Raw genomic sequence first — 18250 nt, forward strand, 5'->3', positions numbered from 1 at the left:
GTCACTACAATTAAAATCCTGATTCTTATCTGATTCAATACTTGGCGAGCCTACTGAAGGCATCTATGTTAAGAGCCACATATGGGTCCCCACTGATGGGAGTGCCATTGCTAGGGTTATCTTCTTGGGCAGATTCTCCAGTTCTTGGCTATGCCTCTCATACAGCATAAATGTCCCGGACTGTGGGCTCAGTCAAACCTTTCCAGCATGACCACGCTAATCTTATATTTTATGCATTAACATGTGCCTCCAATAAATTGCTTTGCTAGCTCACTGTGGGACGCACTGTGCCCTACATCATACTCTCCCTCACTGATGATTACAGCCTGTTGGCCATGTGCACCCAGTACTTTTTGCTCAGCTCTACAGGTGCACTCCTTTTCATTTCCAATTGTTCTCTTCTATCAGTGGTCTCCTTCAGTCTTTGTCAGCCTGGATATTCATTTTGGGTTCATCGTCTATTTGATCTCCCTTCTGATGTTTTGTTAGCATTTCTTCTATCGTTTCTCAGGATTATTTCCCATGATCCAGCCTTTATACACTGCCTAAAACTTTTAAACCTTTGGATAACTGGATGAATTGCTCACAGAAGCATAACTTTTTTGATTACAGAAATTAATCCTTGGAAATGCATTCAATTATCAGGAATACTTTAATGCACATATTAAGCTCAAAGTAAGTGAGGTATGTTTAATATTACAGGCAGAAGCAACTCTAAGCTTCATTGCAAAACTATTAAGTAAATTCTCAGAGGTGCATGCAATTCTAATAAACAGATACTTTCTGTCACCTGTCATTGTCAATATTTGTAAATTAACAAGCATGGTTTTATAGAGAATGCTGGGTGCTTGTGTGTTCATTGGGTTTAGTGACTATGTGAAGCATACCTGGACATTTTTAGCTAGATATGTAAGAAGGTAGGTAGGTAGATAGGTAGGAAGGAAGGTAGGAAGATAGGAAAGTAGGAAGGTAACTAGGTAGGAAGAAAGGTAGGTATGTATGTAAGTAAGGATGTAGGTAGGCAGGAAGCTAGGTATGTAGGAAGGTATGTATATAGATAAGGAGGAAGACAGAAAATTAGAAAGGTAGGTGGGTTGAAAGACAGGTATATAAGTAGTTAAGAAAGTATGTAGGTAGGAAGGTAGAGAGACAGATACATAAAGAAAAAAATTCAAAGATTGATAATAAGGATAATCACCATCATTATTATTTTGCTTTGGTTTTCAGAATTAGCTATTTGAAATATTATCATAACCCACTGCACGGATTACAGGTGGTTTCATTTTCGAAGAGCACTGTTAAAGTAATCAAACACAGAGGCCGTGAGACGGAGGTGTCTCTGGCATCTTGCTAGCCTACATCAGCAAACCAAAACCTAGCCAGCGTCAATGCGCTCAAATCTGAGAAAATGAAACCTAAGAACAACTAATCACACACAGCCACCTGGGCTTTCCCAAATAATGCAACCGCTTAAACTATAGCCCATCAAAGAATGTCCTTGCCTTGCTTTCTGTCTTCTCTATAAAAACCTCTCCCTGAGCTCCTGTTGGTAGACTGCTCCTGGCTGCTTTTGGTCTGGCACTGCCCCATTTGAATCAACATATGCTCAAAGAGACTCAGTTTACCTTTCCACAGCATTCACTCTCATCATCTCCTAACCACTCTGTAATAGAAGCAAAGTAAATATTCCCACCTGACAGAGGTGAAAATGCAATGTTAGAGAGACGAAGTGATTGCATCTGATGTAATGACACAAATAAATGGCAAATCTGGAACTCAACTCCTAGGTTCCTAAGTCAGTGCTCTGTCTACTGTACCAGGTAGGCAGGGATGACAAGAGGGGATGCTGGAAGCAGCAAAGGCAGTACTGCTCTCCCCATTCCTTCTGTGCAGGACAACGTCAGTTCCATCTAGAACACAGAACACTCTAGAAGGAGTCACATCCTTGGCCAAAGCCTCTTTGGCCATCTCAGAAAGCAACATGAGGACAAAACAGCCCTAGATCACCATTTGCTCAGTGGTCAGCCTCAGGCCTATGCAAGCTTGTGAAGCAGAAAATCTTATTTTCCAGTTTTCTGGACCAGCTGTCCTGGAGCCCTGAGCCCTTTCTTTCTTGTAAGTGGAAACCCTGGGCTGAGAACTGGGATGCCCTTATGCCAAGAGAGGATCCTTACTCCTTACAGGTATCCAACAGCTGACATCTGAACTATATAGGCCAACTCCAGGGGTCCTATTTATGAGAATACAGTGGGCGCTGTGCCTCTGAGGCTGCAACGTGGGGGCCTGGGCAGACCTCTGCGGAATGGAGAACTCACCATTTCTACATGTAAGTGTGTTCTTGGTTCAATAACACAACTGTGGTCTGTGTCAACTACTCAATCTAGGTGTGCACTTTTAGGGGAAGACATGTTTGAAGGAATTTCATCTTTAGATACTATGAAACTGTATTCTTGAAGTTCTTCTGAGAAACTATTCACAATATAAACTCTCATAAAAATAGAAATAAAGTTTCCTCAACTTGATAAAGAGCATATATTAAAAAATCTACATCCAACAAACTTATTGGTAAAGGCTGAATGCTTTCCCCCTAACATCTGGAACAAAGTAAGGATGTCCACGCTCACCACTCTTATTCAACACAGTGCTGTAAGTTGCCAGTGCTACAAGGCAAGGAAAAGAAACAAAAGGCATACAGATTAGGAAGGAAGAAATACAATTACCCCTATTTGCAAATGGCATGATTATTTACATATAAAGTCCCAAGGAATCTATTAAAAAAACTCCTAGAACAAATAAGCGAGTTTAGCAATGTCGCAGGATACAAGATCAATATACAAAAATCAATTGTACTTTTATATACTAGCAATAAATCCATGGACACTGAAATTAAACATAAAGTACATTTACAATTGCTCAAAAATGAGATATTCCATTCAAAATATATATAGGACTTGTATGTTAAAAACTACATGTGCTAAAGAAAGAAATCAAAGAAGATCTAAATAAATGCAGAGGCATAGCATGTTCATGGATTGGAAGATATATATATATATATATATATATATATATATATATATACACACACATCAGTTCCGCCCAAACTGACATACAGGTTTAATGCAATTCCTATCAAAATTACAAGATGGTTTCTGAAGGTATAGATAAGATTATCCTAAAATGCATATAAAAAGGCAAAGGGACACTTTTGAAAAGAAGAATAAAGTGGCAGAGATCAGTCTACTCGATTTCAAGACATTATATAGCAACATTAATTAAGACTGTGGTATTGGTGGAAGGATAGACACATAAATCAATGGAACTGAACAAAGAACCAAGGAATAGACCCACACAAATGTGCCCAGTGGATTTTTGACAAAGTTGCAGAAGCAGTTCAATGGAGTAAAGACAGACTTTTCAACAAATGGTGCTGGAGGGAGTGGATACCCATAGGCAAAAAGATGAATCTGAACCTAAACCTCACAACTTATATAAAAATTAACTCAAACAGATCACAGACTTAGATATAAAAGGTAAAACTATACGACTTTTAGGAAAAAACAGGAGATATACTTTAGGATTCAGGACTAGGCAAAGAATTCTTAGAGTTGACACTAAAAGCATGATCCACAGAAGGAAAAATTCACAAATTGGACTTGATCAAAATTAAAAGCTTTTGCTCTTTGAAAGACTGTTAAGAGATTGCAAATACAAGCTACAGAGTGGGAGGAAATATTTTCAAATTACATATTGGACAAAGGGCTAGCATTTGGAATACCTAAAGAACCCTCAAACTCATTAGTAAAACATAATTCAATTCAAAAATGGACAAAAGACATAAAGAGACATTTCACTGAAGAAGATATTCAGATTGCAATAAGCACATGAAAAGATGTTTAACATCATTAGCTATTAGGAAAACACAAATTAAAACCACAGTGAGCTATCGCTATATACCTATCAGAATGCATTAAAAAAAAAGAAGTGAGAACACCAAATGCTGGTGAGGACGAGAGAAACTGAATCACTCATACATGCTGGTGGGGATGTAAAATGGTGTAGCCATGCTGGAAAGGTGGCAGTTTCTTAAAAAACTAATCATGCAACTACCATACGACCCAGAAATTGTACTCCTGGGCATTTATCCCAGAGAAATGAAGACTTATATTGACACAAAAACCTGTACACAGATGTTCATAGCAGTTTTATTCATAACAGCAAAAACTGGAAGCAACTCATATATCCTTGAATGAACAAATAAACTGTGGACCCTCCATGTCATGGAGCACTACTTGGCAACAAAAAGAAGATAGTATTTAAAAATAATAATAATAATAAATAAAAATATATAATGAAGGTCTAAAAAAAAAAAGAACAAAGTATTAATACACAAACAACCTGGATGAATTGCCAGAGAATTATGCTAAGTGAAATAAAAATCCCAAAAGTTTACATGCTGTTTGATTCCATTCATATAACATTCTTAAAATAACAAAGTTCCAGAAATGGAGAAAAGATGAGTGATTTCCAAGGGTTTAGTGGGGGTTGAGGGCTGAAGGGAAGTGGGTGTGGCTGTAAAAGGGCAACAGGAGGGAATCCTCGTGGGGATGTAAATGTTCTGCATTTTGACTGTATCCACATCAACATCCTAGTTGTGAAATTAGACTACAGTTTTGTTAAGATGTTACCATTGGGTAAAATAGGGTAAAGGGTACACAGGGGTTTTCTGTGTTATTTCTTACAGCTGCATGTGAATCTAAAAGTATCTTGAAATAAAAAGTTTAATTTACAAAGTCAAGGGGAATGAAAACTATAGATATGATAAAATTTCACAGAACACACACACAAACATGAGTACATGCAAAACTGGTGAGATCTGCATAAAGCCTATAATATAGTTAATTGTATTGGTCTGGTTACCATAGGAAACAAATTGATGTTTACTAAAGGGAAAAGAGGTGGGGAGGGATAAATTAGGAGTTAGGGATGAACAGATACATACTGCTATATATAAAATAAATAAACAACAAGGACCTACTATATAGCACGGGGGGACCGTATTCCATACCTTGTAATAACCTATAATGGAAAAAAATCTGAAAAAGAATACACATATGTATAACTGATCACTTTTGCTATACACCTGAAACTAATGCAACATTGTAAATCAACTATACTTCAATTTTAAAAAATTAAAAGAAAAAAATGTATTGGTCTAGTTAAATGCAATTGTGCCAATGTCAGTTTCCTGGTTTTGATAATATACTATGTTATGTAAAATACTGGGGGAATCTGAGTGAGTAATAGGTATGTAGTTCCTCTCTATTAAATTTGCAACTTCTTGTGAGTCTATAATTATTTCCAACTTTAAAAAATTAAGTACTAGGATGAAAAAAGATACATTTTAAAAATAAGTACTGAGAGCAAAATAAACTTCCAATCCTTGCAGTTCTGTTCGAACTGTTACCACTTTCTGGGATGTGAGTCCATAAGCAGTTTTGCCAGTGGTGTGAATTGCAAAGTCAACCAATCAGGACTCAGCAAGCGGAACTGAAATGACGCTTCCTCTCTGCAGCCTCAGAGAGCTTACACCACTCATCTCAGATCACACGTCAGGGGAGCTAGGCTTTGCATCTGCCTCCTCTGGAGCCCAGGCTCACTCTTCTAGACCATATGGCAAGGTTGAGTAAGGCAAACCCCTGTCCCCAAGGAGCCCCCGGTCTCTAGTGAGAGTGGGAGGGGAAACAAGACACATGGCCTCGTTGTAGCCATGTCCCCTCATGGACCAGTTAACTTGACTCAGTTCCTAGTTGCAGATAAGTTCCTTCATACCAATCAGATGTCAAAGAAATGCAAAGGATATGACAAAGGATACTGAAGTGGAGAATACAGTCTCCTCACTCTTAAATGAACTGCTCTGGGAAGGTCTGTGCTCTGAAGGCTGACACATCATCTGGGTGTGGTGTGGCAGGCATCCCAGAATTGTGTGTGTGTGTGTGTGTGTGTGTGGAGGCTGCCAGACTTCCTGTTTCCTTAGGTCCTGATAGGCTCCCGGAAATCACTGGAAAATAAGATATCAGGGCTGATAGTTTGGTCCTGGAACAAAAGGAAAAAGGACAGGACTCAGAGATGTGTGGTGGAACAGGGGTTGCCCCCAGTGTTTCCATAACTGCCCCAGGTGGGCAGGAGCCTAATCCAAGACAGGAGAGACTCGGGTGCTGGTTTCTGCCCGGGGACTCTGGCTGAATGACAGCAGGACACTTGAACGTCCTCTGACCCACCTCAGACTCCGGAGGCGTTGACAAGAGCCCTCTTGTGTGAAGCAGTAGTGATGTGCCAGATGGTTCTAAGCAGTGCATGTGCGTGATCTTGTGTAATGCTTATAACAACCCTATGTGATAGGTCCTATCACTACCTCTGATTTACAGATGAGGAAACTGAGGCACAGTGTCTGGCCTAAAGTCACACATTCACGACGGAGCTGAGATTGGAACGTGCAGCTCCAGATCTCATGCTTTCAACCACGATGTTAGAGTCCCTCTTTCTGTGATTTTCCTTCCTCCTGACGCATCCTGAGAAAAGCCAAGGCCAGTCACCCCCCAAGCCCATTGCTGGTGTGACACTGATGGGAGGAGAACCTTCTCCCCATCTCAGGGACGCTGCCATGTGGGCAGTGAGAGGGACACAAATTCGTGCTGTACGCCTGTGCGCGTCTGCTTCACAAATTCTCCCGTGTATGTCTACCGCAGTGCCAGAGACTGATTGGAAATGCTGGTCCTGACCACCAGAGCCCTGAAGGACCAACAGCTAGAAAGCTGGGATACACCTGTCAGGCTCAGCCCATTAAAGCTGAAAGAGGACAGAGGTTGGAATGAAGAGATTAGGAGTCAAATGCCAATCCTGCCACTTCCGGGCAGTATGACCTTGTCGGGCTTTTGCCCTCTTTGCGCCTCGGTGGCATCTTTTGCAAAAGAGAATGCTACCTCTGTCTGACCCTTAAGGGTGCTGTGAAGACAGCGCAACAGACAACACAAGGCTTGGATCTTAAGCTTTATTCAAATGATGGAATCACTGTTGCTATTGCCGTGTGTAGAGGAAGCCAGAGGTTCAGATGGTGAGGAGAGTTTGCTGGCCTTCCACTCTGCTCTGTCATTATCAGCAAAGGGGCTGCCTTCATATCTCTCCTCCAACCAGTGAGGCTTCCCTAACTATGGTATTCAAAGTAGCATCACCCCACCCTGCATGTCTCCTCATCACCCTTCTTCCCATAAGAGCACTTCCCATCATTTGACTTAATGGGTTTTTTGAGATGTGGTTACATAAAATAATGTATAATACACCTAAAAACATCAGGAGTTCAGCCCAGGTTATTTCCTGGGGTAGAGGGAACACTTCCTCCACATAATTATAAAAATGCTCAGCTGGTGCTGTCTTCTGGAAAGAGTATTTTGACCCCAGCTTCACAGAACAGAAGCTGGGTCAATTATACCTTAGTTGCCTGGCTCCAAGCCTGCCAACAGCCTCCCTATCTCAAGTAGTTGGAATTGCTCTTTTACTCACTTCTAGAATTCACGTTTCCCAGAAGTTTAAAGAGCCCATGGATTGCTTTGGCCACCTTCCCAGTCTTTTAATTAGGAGTGATATGCCTAATTTCAGAACATGTGGTGTAGAAGAAAAAACACGGAATCTGGAACTGTCCAGAACTGAGGTTGGGACTCACCTCTACCACCTACTATCTGTAAACGTTGTTATTATTAACAAAAGAAATAACTACGGATTGCGGAGCTCCTGATACACACAGGCATTGCACAGGACAATCTGTGTACATAATTTTGTTGTTCCTCAAAAGAATGCAGAAAGACAAATATTAAGAGACTTTTCCAAATAAGGATATTGAATTAGATTAGCGAGTGAAAGATTTGGAATTGGATCTCAGGTCCACCAAACTCCATAGATGTTGTTCAGTCTACTCTATTCTAGCAGATTTTTTTGAGCCTCATTTTTTACATCTGCAAAATGGACCTGTTCGTATCTGTCTGATAGAATTATGATGAGAACGGGATAAGGCACCACATGGGAAAGACAGGGTACTTAGTAGGGGCTTGATCCATGCGGTCTCTTTCCCTTCCCCACATGTCTAAAGGCTCATCAGAGCACGACAGAGCTCGCTAGGGCTTCCGGTTGAGGACACAGAGGTCTAGAGGTGATGAAGAATTTACACAAGCAGAAGTGAAACCCAAATTTGTTTTCTCTTCACTGGAAACTCCAATCAGCCATTTCTCCCCTGAGCACATTTGGTAAAAGGAAAGGCCAGGAAGACTTTGCAGCTCTGTCCTTGGGTTCCGGCTCTAAGGCTTAACCAGTAATCTGCCCCTGACCTGGAAGAAATAAAATTGCAAGGAGTGACGCGCTCTCTCACTCCACCGCAATCACCAGGATCCAGCAGTGCGATATCGGAACTGGGGAAAACATTTAAAGAAGCCATAGTTTATAATGTCTTCGCAGGTACTATCAGCTGGCTGTGGTTTGAGGTCCAGAGTTTTCAGACCAAAACTGCTCCCAATTTAACTGAAGGTAAGTCCACAACAAATAAAGCAGCCTTAAGAAAAAATAGGAAGAGTAAAACACACCACTGAAAGATCTTTAAGATGCTAAGTGATCCATAGGATGAGTTTTTCTTGGTCAAAAAGAAGACCTCCCAAATCTTGGAAAAGGAGCCTTGGGAGTTATCTTGCCTGGATCCTCCCCAATCCCTATCATTTCACTGGCTCAGCCACACCGTGTACACTGGGACAGTTTCTAGCCCTTTCGAATAGTTTTCTAGCTCCATATTGATTTCACCTCCAGGGCAATGTTAACCAAAGAACCAGATAGACCTGGCACCTAGGGAAAAGCCTGTCCGCTCCAGAACCTCAATTGGCCCTACCTGTAAAACTGGAATAATTCTGTCTGTCGTAGAACATTACTATGAGACTTAGGTGTATATAAAGCACTTGGCCTGGCATATGGTCATTGCCTTCTCTTTCCCCTCCAATTTTTCCTCCAGTTTCCTAATTCCTAATGGCAGAAATCCAGGAAGTCGGTCTGGATTACTGCTATGATTCAGATTCATCTGCCTTCCTAGATGTTGGAGACCGGTTCTGTCTGCCCACTAGATTCCTTCCAGCTGCCACACATACAACATGTGCTGACGTCCTACCCACCCTGCTCCATGCACCTACATCTCACGCTAATTCACTCTTGGCCTTCACATTCCTGCTCGTCTACCTTGGGTTAACAACTCCACCCGAATATTTTTTTAAAACTGAAGTACAGTTGATTTACAATGCTGTGTTTCTGGTGTACAGCAGAATGATTCAGTAATATACACATATTCTTTTTCATTATGGTTTATTAAAGGATATTGAATATAGTTCCCTGTGCTATACAGTAGGACCCTGCTGTTTATCTATCTTATATATAATAGTGTGTATCTGCTAGTCCCGAACTCCTAATTTATCTCTCTCCCCACCCCCTTACCCCTTTGGTAACCGTAAGTTTGTTTTCTATGTCTGTGAGTCTGTTTCTGTTTTATATTTAAATAAGTTCATTTGTGTCTTATTTTAGATTCCACATATAAGTGATATCATATGGTATTTGTCTTTCTCTTTCTGACTTCCTTCACTTAGTATGATCATCTCTAGGTCCATCCATGTTGCTGCAAATGGCATTTCATTTTTCATGGCTGACTAGTATTCCATTGTATATATATATACTGCCTCGTCTCCATCCATTCATCTGTTGATGGGCATTTAGGTTGTTTCCATGTCTTGGCTATTGTAAATAGTGCTGCTATGAATATTACGGTTCACGTATCTTTTCAAATTAGAGTTTTGTCTGGGTATATGCCCAGGAGTGGGATTGCTGGATCATATGGCAACTCTATTTTTAGTGTTTTAAGGAACCTCCATACAGTTTTCCATAGTGACTGCACCAATTTACATTTCCACCAACAGTGTAGGAATGTTCCCTTCCCTCCACACCCTCTCCAGCATTTGTCATTTGCAGACTTTTTAATGATGGCCATTCTGACCGGTGTGATCCACCTGAACACTCTTGAATGCATATCTAGCTTTTGCTCAATTGCATGGCTCTGCCAGGGAGCCCTGTCCCTTACTTCTCCTGTCTGGTCCGTTCTGTCCAAATCTAGGCATGACTCTACAAGGTTGCATCTCTATTTTGGATATGATTACTGCTATGATGGTTGATTCTATTTCTCCTGTCCAATAAAATAGGGCAATAATTAATCATCCTGCAAAGAACTGATTATTGAATGATCTAGTCACTCCTCATGTAGAAGAAAAAAACTCAGCATGTTCTCTATGTCTATAATGAAAAGACATGATTTTTCTTCTTAAAAAACAAATCTCAAGTTGGAATAGATATTAAACTCAGTGGTTCTGATTCCTGATTCAAACAGTGTTAGGAATTTTGTTTTCAAGGGGGGAGAGGGTATTATAATTTCTACTTTTTGTTGCTTGTTTTTTGAAGAAGAGTGCTGTTTGAAGCAGCATGGCACAGTAAAAATAGAAAGGGCCCTTAGGATGTTTGTAACATTTGCCCCAGCAATTCCAGTCATGGTATTCTTTTCTAGAAACCAAATCTGAAAGGGAGGGGGGAGGAGAAAAAAGATTTTATGCTCAGAGATGTTCATCATAATATTATGGAATTAGAGCAAAAAACAGAAATTACTTAAATCATCCAAAATGGGATAATGGTTATAAGTAAAGGACATACAATCTCCAAAATAAAGGAGAATCAGATTGACATCAGATTTCTCATAAATTATATGAAGGTTGTGTAATAGAAATAAGATCACAGTATCAACTCTCCATTAAATCATTAGCTTCTTGGTTTCTTTCATTATCTCTAGGCATGTCCTTGCCCCCCAAGGCTTAGGACCCATCCATTCCCATTTCTGGAATAGAACTCAAGCCTGTCTCCACGGATCCTCCCAGGCAAGGGTGATCTGTGCTACTGAACTCCCCGCATATCTCTAAACCTACCTGGTTTTCTCTGGTCTGAATCTTTTCAGGTGCTGAAAGTCCCAGTCTCTGCCTGGGACTTTCTCTCTCTTCAGGTCTCACTTTAGAACTCTCTTCGTCCAGGAAGCCTTCCTTGAACCTCCATACCTAGGTTTTGTGTTCTTACTTTGTGTTTCCATAGCACCCCTGTCACGGACCTTACTACACTGGGTTATAATTGCTTACTTACTTGTCTAACAAGCCTTCTTCCTGATGCTAGAGCCCATGGGCAGGTTCTCTTATCAGTAACCCCAAGTGCTGCTGAAATCGGAAGGATGTGCAGAGGTTGAGTGAAGGTGTTGTTGGAAAAGAGGGTTGCTCGGATATGGGAAAACCAGTGAAGGGGTCTTGATGTTTCATCCAAATGTGGCTGGGAGCCTAAAGCTGATACTGAGAGCAAGATGAGCCAGAATGATGAGAACATGGAGGATGGGCAGGGTGCCTAGGAGGGAGGAGGTCTTGGATGAACATTTGAGACAGGGGATGTGATACTGTGATATAATAAGAAATGTATATTTTGGTCTTCATCCTCAGATCCTGGCCAAAGCTCCAAAACCTTTGTAATTTACTAATCTATAAGGATGCTGGGGGCATGTTTCATCCCCATATTTGGTCTTCAACTCCAGTTCCTGATACAGATCTCCTAAATCCCTTGGAAGTTCATGGCTGATGTGTGTCTTTTGTTCTAACCAGGTGACTCTGGGTGGGCTCCTGGATAGCTTCAGGATGGGGCCGGTCACCAGAAAGCTCCCTCCACGATCAGAAGCTTGGAAATTTTAGCCCTACCCACCATCCTTTGGGCAGAGTAGAGAAACTGGAGACTGAGTTAATAATCATGCCTATGGGATGAGGCCTCCATAAAAATCCCCAAAGTACAGGGTTTGGAGAGCTTCCAGGTTGGTGAACATATCGAGATGCTGGGAGGGTGGTGCATCTGGACAGGGTGTGGAAGCTCCTTGCCCCACCCCCATACCTTGCCCTGTGCACCTCTTTCATCTGGCTGTTCTTGAGTTGTAATCTTTTAAATAAATGGGAAATAGCAAATAACGCCCTTTCCTGAGTTCTATGAGCCATTCGCGCAAATTATCAAACTTGAGGAGAGGGCTGGGGGGACCCCCAATTGACAGCCAACTGGTCAGAAGTATGGCAGGTCCAGGCTTGTGATCAGCATCTAAAGCAGGAGTTTGGGACTGAGCCCGTCCCTTGTGGGATCTGATGCTATAACTGCAGGTAGATAGTGTCAGATTTGAATTGAATTGTTGGGATACCCAGGTGGTGTCAGAGAATTGGTTGGTGTGGGGAAAAAAACCCACAGTTCCGTGTCAGAAGTGTGTGTGTAAAGAGGAAACTGTGGTTTCCTTTTAGAGGATGTCCCCTCTGGTCCTCAGCATGCTGTGTAACAGGGCCATGAATGGGCATCCCAGTATGGCCCCATGTTTCCCCAGCACTACTTATAACATACTCAGACATGCAGGTCCCAGACCATCTCCTTATGAACCACAATCATGGATGACCCCTGCTGGTCTGAAAGAGAACACAGACAGAACACCTTGCTTTGCTTGGAAGGTGCAATACACAGACTGGCTAGGCTGTGGGTCACTACATCTTCCTCCTGACTGGCAAACAATGCCCCTGCGTCCCCAGCCTTTCTCCCTAAGCCTGACCCTACCGTGACAAGGGAGCTGTTACTTCTCAGCAGTGGCCATGAGGCAGCTGGAACTGGCTGACCTTGACCCAGCTCCTCAAATCTTAGAAGTCAAGCACTCAGTATATAAGAGAAGACATGAAATTCAGCAGCATGCAGGTCAGAGGATTTGGGGTCCCGAGCCAGCCTCTTCCTCCCAGTTCTTTCTTGTGACGGGAATGAATAATCACCCCAATTACAAAGCAACCTAAAGGAGGCAAATCCACTTAACGAAACGAAGTGCTTGGGGAACGGAAAGAGGGAGCAGTCTGCAATGATTTTGGTAGAAGGTTCTGGGCTAGCTCCCCGGAAAGCTCATATTAAACAAGCATCATGGCTTTCAGAGCTCCTGAGTTGGTGGTCTGAGACACTTTGACAGTTTCTAGAAAAGGTCTTGCTGCGTCATCGTCACCTCTGGGATGTTTAGAGACATACACACTGAATTAAACTTAGTTGGAATCCAACAGCTTTCTAATAAAGGGCATGATCGGAAGATGGGGAGGGGCACGGCAGCTAATCAGAGCCCTGGGGAGGCGTGGGGCTTGGCTATCTTCTTCTAACAGCTCCTGGGGGATATAATTAGCTCTTACCACTTGGGAGACCTGCCCAACGCCTGCTACGGTAACGCAGCCCAGAGAAGCAAGCGCGTGTCAGCCACTGTGGCAGGGAGGCCCGGGGCTGAAGGCCTGCACAGCCCTCACCTTATCCCTCTAGCCCCGCTCCGAAACACTGCCCAAGCCTGGGCTTCCTTCTGGGCTCAGGCCAACATGCTATTCTTTGGAAGTGGTTAGCCCAGTCCACAGTGAGAGGCAAGACAATACGGTCTGTTTTTAAAACAAAGAGAGATGGAGAGCCCCAGCCTTGCCAAAAGTCCAGATGATGTTGAGAGGACCAGAAAGTGAAAGATAAGAACCCAAATTTCCTTTGTCCAATAGCGCAAGTTTCTTCAGTCCTGCTTCATGAGGTTTCGGGGTGTGGTTCAAAGGAGCTTGTCAGATACTGTTTCTCTTTTTCTTTTTTTTTGCTCCCCCGTGTAAGGCAGCTGTGCTCTGGAAAGGGAGAGAAGGCTCGATGGCACAGGGTCCTAGTGTGGACACCCCAGAAAGTGTGGCTGGCCACTCTTTGCGTCACATTTTTTACCTTTTATGGCTCCGAGGGCATTTCATTACAATAAGATTGCTTTTCTGGACACTCGAGACCCCAGATCCCAGTCCCTCTATCCCACCTCCTTCCTATATGCTCTTCCACTGCAACCATGGAAAGCTACAGGAGCCCCTCAAGCCGACAAGCCCACCCTTAACGCACAAAGTCCGACCCATCTCCAACAGCGCCTCTGGCTTCTTAACCGTGACTTCAGCCTCCGTCCTAACCCTTCACCATGCCGCCCTTGACGGCCAGGTCTCCTCCAAATTTTCCAGCTGGACCCTCGGCTAGCTGCACTCTGACCCTGCCTGAATTAACTCCATCACTGAATCCAAGCTAAACTCCCAAGCATTCCTTTGCCCATGCTGTTCTCTGATGCAACTGTACTTTCCTCTCCTGTATCCTCTCACTCAGCTGGTGCTAAAGCTACTTTAGCACCAGCCTCCAAGAGCAAGCACCTTGTGCTAACTTGAGCGCAAGTCTGGCAAGCTACCACCCTCATCTTAGGAAGGTGAAGTTCAGAAAATAGCTTCTACGCTGCTGAGCGTTCAGTGCTTCAAAAGTCAGACTCTCTGTAAGAAGTTCCTTGAGTAGGAAGGAAGGAACACTAGGATAGGGGTTAAAACACCTGGTTCCAAGCTTAATTGCCTCAGCCAGGCCTGTCCCACTGTCCAACTCCAAGGATCTCCAATTTTATAGAATAAATATGAACAGAAGACCCTGAAGGCATGTCACCAAATGGATCCACCTTCCCCCACAAGTCAAGAGGTACAACCTCAGGCAAGAGCATTAATGACTCTGGGCCTCAGTTTCCCTATCTGGTTCCTAGCCTGGTTGCCCTTCCTCCATGACCTCATGCTTAGGTGATGCTCTTTAGAGAACAGTTGGGTCTGTTACCCAAGCTTTGCTTTATACCCAACCAATCGTGGAGACGTGGGACTTGATCTGGGGAAATACTTTCAGGACTGGCAAGTTAAAACCTGTCTGCAGCCCAGTTGTGCTGTTTGATTGATATTTACTTGTGGCAACAAGTCCCAGAGAGGTTCTGAATGAAGGCCAGGCCTGTCTTTTCTGTCCCATCACACTTGCGGGAACTGAGGAGAGGGTTCCGGTGGAAAGTTGACCATTGGGCAGAAATAAACCACCACGAGACTTACCTTGGCATCCGTTCATGCCCTGGGAGCCACAGGACCCCAGGGGTTAGACTTCACTGCCCCCTTCCCTCCACACACCTCAAGACTCACAACACTCTCCATCTTTGAAGCTCTTCCCTCTACTGTTCTTTTTTTTCTTCCTTCTTCCTTCCTCTTTCTTCCTACCTTCCTTTCTCTTTTCTTCCTAGAATTTAAGGTTACTTCCAAGCATATGTAAGATACGATAAGAAGTCTTTAAGTGACTTGGTCAAGGACACATGCCAGCAAGTAGGTCACAAAAATAACAGTGTTGGGAAGTTAAAAAAAATGTTCCAAATCTTCCAAAAGGGTTAATGTTTGTCCTGGGCTAGTAGTGACATGTAAATGGGTGAAGACCGGCCCATTGTAGCCTCTTCAATAACTCTCCTTAGATGACATCATGGAACATGGAATTCTTCTTAGATGTACACATGCGTGTGGGTATGCACACACACACACACACAGATGGGGAAACTTGTATCACTAAAGGTATATGATTTATGCTCATCATCTCGTTGAATCTTTATAATAATATTGGGAGGTAAATATGCTTTCCCCATTTTGCAAATGGGGAAGTTGAGGCTTTAGGGACTTACGGAAGGTTTCTGGGTTTACATAGCAGGTAACTGAGAGATTCCCAGATTCAAACTTGAGTGTGTCTGATTCCAAAATCCTTGTTCTTTGGCCTACACAATGCTGCCTCCCAAGAGCACAAACATTTCTCAGGGTAAATATTAGTTTCTCAGTATGAGCTTTGTAAATGGCTTCCAGTGGATTCTAAGATATTTATAAAGAACTGTGTTTTGCTCACTGGATGTAACTGAGACTAAGGCATAGTGTTTTCTTTTTTCCTTCCTTCTGTCTTTGCAGGACATGCATGCATGCTGGAGTGTGTTTGTAGAGTCTTCTTTTTAGATCTTCAGTGTAAGGCGGCATCAATTAAGCAGGTTATAAGACAATTTATATTTCATTTTGAAAGCCTTCTCTGTGCCTGGAGATTCTGGGCAGAGCCAAGTTGAGCCGTACCACGTGGCAGGGGAACTGATGCATAATTTAACACTGCAGTGGGGGCATGGGGACACAGACTGTAATTTTAAAATGAGGGGAAGACTTGCCAGTGGACGGCGTGTTTGAGTTTTTATCGGCAGCTGTGACTGTTGTCAGTGCCTCCCTGGCCCTTCCCTGTACATTTCCCTGCCTCTGTCATTATCAAGCTCTCTTGTCTCCAGGATGTTCTTGGCTGAATCTCAATGGGCTCAGGACAGCCCTCCTCAGAGTTGCTGGGCCCCACCTCCACCCTCCAAATCCCCCCAAACTTCTCCTCACCCAGGGATGGAGTGAGCGAGCTACCTGCCTCCCCTCGTGGACCCCCCCTTCCTCTGACCCCAGGGCCTTTGCAAAGGTTGTTTCCTCTACTGGATGTCTGTTCTCTGACTCTTGGAAACCACTTTCTGCCTCTGGGGCTCAGCTCAGTGGGCGTTCTTAAGGGAGAGGACCCTGATCACTTAGATAAAGTCAAGGCCTCTCTTCTATGCTCTCCCTCAGCAGCCTGGATTTTGCTCTATTGCATGCATCACAGTTGATACCTAAACATTCATCAGTGTGATTCTTTGGCTCATATTGATATGCATTCCCCCACACAGAGGGGTCGTTTCCAAAGTGCGTTACGCGGGGTGATCCAGGGAGTGCTGAGAAGATAAAACGAGAATGTCCACTGATCTTTATTTTACCGGAAAATATGAACTGAGCCTTACTCAGATTGCATAACTACATTGACACCCGCACCCTGACTCAGCTCAGGGTCAAGCTGAAGAGTGGAGGGTTGGCAAAGCCAAGCGCTACTTCTTTTACTTGCAGATACGTTGCAATGAGTCCGGCTTGTGTGTGCTCAGCTACAAGAATTTTTATCTAGCTGTAACTAAACCAATCCTTACAAAACAGACAAAGCAGCTTCAAAAGATTCCCGCAAAGAAACCCTGGGTTGAAGACGATGCTGGCGATGTGAGTGCAACGGCCCTCCTGGTGCCAGCTCAGCACCAGCCTGATGTCTACCCTGACAACAACTCTGCTCTAATCCGGTCTGAAAAGAAAAGTCAGCCCAAAAGGTTGTAATTGCCAAAACGACTATCTGAGGTATCTAAGTGCATCCAGTATTATTCGTGATGTTTTGTAATAAAAATGTTAAATTAACACTGTATATTCCACCTACTCCTCATTTGTGTATTTTTATTATTTTCACAAACTATTGGAACAGTGGTTGTCTTAGTTCTGGCTGTTATTACAAAATATTACAGACTGGGAAGCTTCAGCAGCAAACATTTATTTCTCATATAGTTATGAGCACTGGGGAGCCCAAGAACCAGGTGTCAACAGATTCGGTGTCTGATGAGAGCCTGTTTCCCAGTTGGCAGACAGCTGCCTTTACACTATCTCTTCCCATGGCTGAGAGAGACCATCTCTGTTTGAAGCAGCACCAACCCCGTCACGAGGGTCCCACCCTCATGACCTAATCACCTCCAAAAGGTTCTACCTCCTAATACCATCACAGTGGAGGGGGTTAGGGCTTCAACAGATAAATTTTGGGAGGACACAAACATTTAATCCATAGCAGTGGTCCATGTATATAATTTATATTATATATGATAGTATAAAGAAATACCTATACATATATGGGGCAGGTGTGCTGAAAATTATGTGCTGATGGTGGTGTCCAAATTCTGTGGACAATGGCACCATGCTGTAAAGCCACAGAGAGCGAAGAGCATAACTCTGTACTTATGACCTGGCACAGATAAGAGCTCAGCTGGGCATGAAAGCCGTGCCCACGTTGAACAGACGAGTGACAGGCTGGCCTTGTCCAAGAGCTTAGGGTCAGGATTTAGGTTCTTCAGAGCTGGTGTTTCTACTTAAGGCTATAGGAGATGCTGAGGCCAGAGGGTGAACCAATTAACAGTCTTTTAAGGAAAACCCAGGTTCAAATGCAAAGCCAACATCCCCCAACACTGTTGACTCAGGCGCTGCGGCTAGGAGACCATCTTTTGTTGCTTGAATATGCTCTCAGGATCTCTCTCTACCCTCCATGCCAAAACAGCTTATCCAAGTATATTTTCCAGACTGTCACTCCGCAAGAGGAATTCTGGTGAATAAATTTTTCTCCATCTAATTATACATTGAATGGAGGAGGCAGGATT

The 18250-nt window shown here is 43.2% G+C and overlaps 1 protein-coding gene across 1 annotated transcript in view; it reads right to left on the reverse strand.

The window, feature by feature from the left end:
• The window catches only part of ASIC2 (acid sensing ion channel subunit 2), a 1003339-nt gene that overhangs the window by 585164 nt on the left and 399925 nt on the right, over positions 1 to 18250 (reverse strand). The window lies entirely within an intron of this gene.

The sequence above is a fragment of the Physeter macrocephalus genome, chromosome 14 (genome assembly GCF_002837175.3).
Source record: "Physeter macrocephalus isolate SW-GA chromosome 14, ASM283717v5, whole genome shotgun sequence".
Classification (NCBI taxonomy): domain Eukaryota; kingdom Metazoa; phylum Chordata; class Mammalia; order Artiodactyla; family Physeteridae; genus Physeter; species Physeter macrocephalus.